We start from the raw sequence: 7700 nt of genomic DNA, 5'->3' as shown, positions 1-7700 counted from the left end.
GGCCATGCACCGCTGTTTCCTATGGAAGGAGGAAAAGTCACCTCCTCCTCCTCTCCAGCACACGACAGTATGCCCGCACGGCATAGCACGTGTGAATGAAGCCTTAGTTAATAAGCCCCAATGTATTATACCGAAATACGATGCAAGGACCCCCTGTCTGTCAGCTGAATTACAGTTCCTATAGTACCAGGACTACAGTCCTGCTAGCAGACAGGGAGTCTTTGCATCATTTTTCAGTATAATTCAAGGACTCCTGTGCAGTGCAATGGGGAGAATTCATCAAGACTGTCGTTTAGAACAGCAGTCTTAAAATTACTCCTGCCGGCGGTCATGCGCGGATATTCGCCTCTTGTTGAATATGGGCGCAAACTCCGCCAGTTCCGTCCTGTAGACCAACTTAGAACTCGTTCATTTTTTTGCTCTAATCCATCTTGGAACTCCGGTAGAGAATATATTAAATGTGGTGGGCTTTCATGTCCCCGACCCACCCAGGGAGGGGTAGATTTATATAGTTTTCTGGACTTGTGTCACAAAAACCAGAGTGAAAAGCCTAACATCACATTTATCAAGGCTTTTTAGACCTATTTTTAGCCATTTTCCGATTTGTCCAGCTGGGGGGCGTGGCCTTTGGGAAAGGGGTGTGACTTGGTCTAAAAGGGGGAGTGGTCTATTTGAATGTTCTGTGCGCCAAAAATTTTGACACAGAGTTTAGACCACTTTAAAGTAGGTCTAAACTGGAAACCGCCAGTCTTATCCCGCACCAGATTTATTAACACTGTGATAACTCTGGCGCAGAAAATAGGGTTTTCCTCCGCTAAGGGTGATGTCACACATGACCGTTTTTGGGCCGTTTTTTAGTGCGTTTTCAGATCGTAAAAAGCGCATCCGTTTTTAAAAATGCATGCGTTTTTTGAAAACGATCTGAAAGTGCACTAACTAAAAACGGCCCAAAAACGCCATGTGTGACATCACCCTAAACTGACTGAACCTGAGACGCATTGATAAATCGCTCCCAATGTGTTTGCAGTCCATGGGATTCGCCTGCAGATTTTACTCCCATTTCTCCTCCACCGAGTCACTGAAAGTAGAAATATTATATCCACATCCACTTTCCAAGCCATTTTTCATTTTCATTTCATTGCATTTTGAACCACTTTTTGGGCCTTTTTTAAGCAGTCTGTAAAAAAACGCATGCGTTTTTCACCAATTTTTTTTACATTTTTGTTAAATTCTTATTTTCCATATATACACAAAAATAACAAATACAATCCATATGCTTATTCAATTTCCCCTCTTCCCACCCTCCCTATTTTACCTAGACGAGGACAGGGCAAAAAATACAATCATTTTCCAATAACATTATGACCATCTCCTCTATTTCCAACTGAATAGTCGTCATTGTCAAGTTCCCAAATCTACCTACACAACAAAAATCAAAAGACAACAAAAAACAACAGAGAGAAAAAAAAAACACATATCATAACTAGAGATGAGCGAGTATATTGCTCGGTCGAGTATTAGCATACGTGGACCGGCTTGTTGCTCGGACGAGTATCTCGCCAGCTGGAGATCGAGCATTAAATTAATAAAAGACAGTGAAGAACAGTGCTTACAGTGAAGAATAACACATCACACATGTTTACAGTTGTTTTCCTTGTTAGAACACATTGAAATAACACTATTCTTCACATTGCAGGTGTTCGAGCGTGTCTTCCGCTAAGTTAGGAGATGTGTGCAAACATCTGGAATGTGAAGAATAGTGTTCTTTCAATGTGTTCTGCACTTAAATGGTCCTGTGTTCACTGTTTTCACTGTTTTTATTCTATTCTTCACTTTGCAGATGTGCGCGCGTATCTCCGAACTTATCGGAAGACACGCGCGCACACCTGCAATGTGAAGAGTAGAATGAAAACAGTGAACACAGGACCATTTAAGTGCAGAACACATTGAAATAACACTATTCTTCACATTCCCGATGTTCGTGCACATCTCCTAACTTAGCGGGAGACACGCGCGAACACCTGCAAAGTGAAGAATAGTGTTCTTTCAATGTGTTCTTACAAGGAAAACATCTGTAAACATGTGTGATGTGTTATTCTGCACTGTTCTTTTAATGTGTTCTTTCAGTGAAAAAATGCTCGGGTCTCCCATTGACTTTAATGAGGTTTGTTATTCGATTCGAGCACTCGAGCATCGGGAAAAGTTTGTATCGAATAACTAGCACCCGAGCATTTTAGTGCTCGCTCATCTCTAATCATAACACATAGGGCTCCCCCCCTTTCTCTCCCCACCTCCACGTTCATCTCTCCTCAGTCCTCCTCATATGTATTAAGGATATTAATCTTCCAGCAACCTCCTATATTCCACTGTGAATTGGTATTCCGCCCAGTTCCCCCAAGTCTTCTGAAATAATTCATGTTTCCCTTTCACATATGCTGTTAACTCTTCCATTTTCCTAATCTCTTCAACTCTCTGGACCCATTCTTTATATGTGGGAGTACTTGTGCTTTTCCAATTGGAAGTTATACAAGCCCTTGCTGCATTAACTAGAGCAGAGGTCCCCAACCGCCGGTCCGCGGACCAGGACCGGGCCGTTGGAGTCTATCAGCCGGTCCGCGCAGGGGCGCTCGTCTCCGGTTGTAGGAGGGGGCGGAACCGTGCTCCAGCCAGCCGGCCCGCAACCTACTCCGGCCCGCACTCCAGCCGGCAAGAGGCTCCCTGCGCCAGCCGGCACTGAGCTGCCGCCTGCCCCTTCTGCCGGCCGGAAAGCGCCGAGTTCCCGCTGGCCGCCCGGAACCATCATCATTCTCCCGCCCGCGCTCTGGTCCCTGCCTGCCGAAACCAAGCTGCCCGCCCCCAGGCACCGAGCTATCGCCTGCGCGCACCATGTAACCGGCCGTTGGTAACCGGCCGGTTACATGGCCCGCGCGCACCATGTAACCAGCCGCCACGACGAGCTCTCAAGTGCCTGGCCTGCATGCACCGATCTTCCGCCCGCCGACCACCTGGCACCAAGCTCCTGTCCGTATGCCAGTTGGCCGGCACCATGCTGCGGCAGCCCACTGGACAGCACCGGGTGCCTGGCTCCTCCACTCCCCGCATACCTGTCAGGACCATAAAAAAAAGGTAATGTAACTTTATCTGTGCATGTATATATTTATGTGTTCGTGTATGTATATGTGTGTGTATATTTGTATGTGTGTGTGTGTGTGTATAAGTGCATATGCTGTATGAGTGTTTATGTATATTCTGTATATGGTGTGTGTGTATATATATTTATATGTATATATGTATGTGTATGTGCAGTGTGTGCATATGCTGTATATACTGTTTGTATATGTGTGTATATATGCTGTATGTATATGTAGTATTTGTGATATTTATCAGAGCTTCTATTTTGTACTACATGGCAATACGCTGTATGCATTTTATACTACATGGCGGTATGCTGTATGCATTTTATACTACATGGCGGTATGCTGTATGCATTTTATACTACATGGTGATACGCTGTATGCATTTTATGCTACATGGTGATACGCTGTATGCATTTTATACTACATGGCGGTATGCTGTATGCATTTTATACTACATGGCGGTATGCTGTATGCAGAGGTCGCACTAACATTTTTCCAGAAGGGTAAAAATACTCCTCTCACCATTTTTGAGGAGTATGAAAATTTCGGTAATACACCGCGCACACTACACTACACCGCGCACACCCGGAACACAGAACACTACACTACACCCGGAACACAGAACACTACACTACACCCGGAACACAGAACACTACACCCGGAACACAGAACACTACACTACACCCGGAACACTACACTACACCCGGAACACAGAACACTCCACTACACTCGGAACACAGAACACTACACTACACCCGGAACACAGAACACTATACTACACTCACCCGGTCGGGATCAGGACATGGAGCAGGACAGGGAGCAGCAGCCCCGCTGTCCACAGGTCTCCCGGGTCCTGCGCTCTTGCTCCGGAGCGTTGGTGACACAGATCACTGTGTCACGTGTCCCGCTGAACGGCCCGTTCTGACTGCGCGCTACAGGGAATAATTGCCAAGCGTAACTTTACGCATGGCAATTATTTTGGGGGGTAATGGCGCCTCATCACGCGTCTATGACGCGTGGTGAGGCGTTAATGCGACCTCTGGCTGTATGCATTTTATACTACATGGTGATACGCTGTATGCATTTTATACTACATGGCGGTATGCTGTATGCATTTTATACTACATGGTGGTATTCTGTATGCATTTTATACTACATGGCAATACGCTGTATGCATTTTATACTACATGGTGATACGCTGTATGCATTTTATACTACATGGCGATACGCTGTATGCATTTTATACTACATGGTGATACGCTGTATGCATTTTGCATTGCTTTATTTTTACACCAAACCAATATGATGGATTTGGTCCGGACACTCCCTGATATCTTATATTATAAGCTCCACCCCTCCATAACCCCACCCCATATGACCAAAGCCCCGCCCCCACCGGGCCATGGAAAACTGGTCTAGCTTAAAGCCGGTCCCTGGTGCAAAAAAGGTTGGGGACCTCTGAACTAGAGGACCCACAATTAAAGATCTGTATCTCTCTGGTGCAAGTTTGGACATATATAATAGACAAAGAGGTGGATACAACTCTATCTCCATCTTCCCCTCTCCTAATTGCCTCAGTGTTCGTCCCACCTGGTCCCAGAGAGGTCGAATACCAGAGCATTCCCAAAAGACATGAAGCAGGTACCCTGCTACATGTCTTTTGGGAATGCTCTCTCCTTTCCACATCTCCAGCACATTGGTGAAGTAGATGGATGCATCTTATTTAATACAACTCTATACCATCTCGATATTATTTTATACCCTTGCTCTTGTATGATAGAGGCCATTGAGGAACAATATGTTAAATTGTAAATCTGTTGTTCTGTTATGTCAATGTCAAGGTCTCTTTCCCATTTCTCTATACAATTTGGTCTCTCTGTAGTCTCCCCATCTCTCAACAGAGTATAGATTACTGAAAGAGAATGAGATATGGCCTTTACCCAGGCATCTCTCTTCAAATATTGTTAAATCCCGACAAAAGGAGCTTGCTGGTGGTAGAGATCTTAAATAGTGGTGTAATTGGAGTGCTCTCCAGTATCCCAGATGACTGGGAATCTCCTGTGAGATTAAATCCCTCAGCGTCCACCACTCATTCTCCTTTATATAATCCTTAGCGTATATTCTCCCAAACTGTTTCCACTCTTTGAATCTCTGGTCTTTCCTAACTGGTTCGAATTTTGGATTATTTAGAATGGGAAACGGAGGAGAAAATGTAGGAGATAGATGGCTTCCTCGTAAATATTTATTACAGATCTTTAACGTAGGAGTTATGGTTGGATGCTTAAAATCAAGTAAACACGGGAGTTGGATCCAAGGGGCACTATTAGGAATTGTAATTGGGATTGCCTGTAAGAAGTACAAAATTCTTGGGAGTAAATTCATTTTTATTATAGAGCATCTACCTAACCAAGAAAAAGTCCCTTTGCCCCATTGATCCAAGTCTCGCTCTACCTGATTCATTAACAGTATAAAATTCCTTCTAAATAAACCATTCAGGTCGGCCATTAAGACAATCCCTAAATATTTAATCTCGTCTGTATTCCATTTGAAAGGAAATTTCTCCTTCAGATTTACCACCTCACTACTGGGAATGGAGATATTTAATATTTCAGATTTATTTAAATTTATTTTATACAGTGATAATTTAGAGTAGTTTTGCAATTCAGCCATCAAATTAGGCAGTGAGATATTTGGTTTAGCAATTAAAAAATAATAAATCATCCGCATAGGCGGATACTTTGTGGTTCCTCTGTCCAATTTTAATACCCTCTATGTCTACATTAGCCCTGGCAGCGCACAGAAGTGGTTCAATAACCAAAGCAAATATGAGAGGGGATAGGGGGCATCCCTGTCTGGTTGAAAGGAGGAGGGCAAATTCAATCCTGTCTGGTGAACTTCATTCTGGGGTGATAGCCTGGGTGCCCACAGAGATGGCTCCGAGTGCCGCCTCTGGTACCAGTGCCATAGGTTCTCCACCACTGGCCTAGGGATTTGATCTGATCGAAAATGTGTTTCTTGTATAAGTGCTATAGAGGCTTTTTGTTTTTTGAGCAAACGTAACAGAGATATTCTTTTCTCAGGTATATTTAAGCCCTTTGTGTTGGAAGAAACTATATGTAACTGATCCATGACCATACAATATTCTTATTAAGACTGAGAGGGGACACAGCAGATGCGGGGTAGTGAGTATAGTAATGGGGGAGAAAAAGAGGGGGGCTCCAAGACAAAAAAAAAACAACACAAGACCCATTTGCCTCTCTTAGCCTTGGCTAAGTTCAGTAGGTAGGTAGCGCCAAAAAGCGCTCAACTAAAATACCAGACTAAAGGGATGATATCTCACCTAACCAACTAGAGAGGTGTATTCTTTTTGAGCGGTACCAAAATTCCATGAGTCTGAAGAGACTCGAGTCCCACCCCTCCCCATACCTCATAACCTCCCTTAGAATATCTATTATTTCATATATAGAGAGTGGGTGATTCTCCTATCAACCATAACAGTTACCACAATCTCTGAATTTCATTTGAAATGTATGGAAAGAAGGAGGGAAAGAGAGAGGAGAAGGGGAAAGAAAGGGAGAGAGAGAAAAAAAAGGGGGGGGATACTTGAGAAAGGGAGGTAGAGAGGGCAAGAGAGGAGAAAAGAAAAGAGGGAAATAAAAAAAATAAAAAAAATCTATATATATATATCCATCGAGAAAGAGAAAATCTATTTTACTTTCTCTATTTAGCTAAGCATTCATATGTGATAACCCCTTATTACAAAAGACCATGCAATCCATTTTTCCCATAAACATATATTTTCCTCTGAGTATTATACATGAAATTCATATACCCTTATTATTAAGAAACGTGTAAGGGAATCTTCTTTCCTTTTTAACCCATTTATGTTTCCCACAAATCCTACCTATTAAATAATGTGTATTTTTATACCTCCAAGATTTCTATTTTCACGGCTAATTCCGCCTTCTTTAAATTGTGTTCACCAATTCTAATCAACCTTCCCATATAGTGAGTTATACATCATATTGTTAGTTAGACATCCTATTGAATGGTTAGGGCCACCTATACTTGATGTTCGCTTGGGGTCCACTGGCAGGAAGGTCCGTCGCTAGCCAGAACAGTGGCCCATTGTCGTCCATGACTAATGAGCCTAACACTAAAAGAATATGGGGTGTGGTATATGAGGGCGGTTCAATAGGTACCCGTATTTGACAACATAGGGCGTTCCTGATGGAAGTTGGTGTTATCATCGTGTGCTGCCATCTATCAAACGACGGCAATAAGACGTGTTTCGTGATTTTAGCTAAGATGGAAAAAAAGAGCAGTATTGTTTGGTGATTCGCTTTTTGTTTTTGGATGGGAAAAAATGTGAGGAGATAGAAGCAAAGTTGGATGCTGTTTATGGGGACACTTCGCCATCTATGACCACAGTTAGATATTGGTTCAACAAATTTAAACGTGGGCGAACATCTGTTTTTGATGAGGAGCGGCCAGGACGCTCCATAGACGTGGTTACCAAGGAAATCATTCATAAAGTCCACGACATGATACTTGGCAAACGAA

The sequence above is a fragment of the Engystomops pustulosus genome, chromosome 8 (genome assembly GCF_040894005.1).
Source record: "Engystomops pustulosus chromosome 8, aEngPut4.maternal, whole genome shotgun sequence".
Lineage (NCBI taxonomy): Eukaryota > Metazoa > Chordata > Amphibia > Anura > Leptodactylidae > Engystomops > Engystomops pustulosus.
This window is presented reverse-complemented; position numbering follows the sequence as displayed.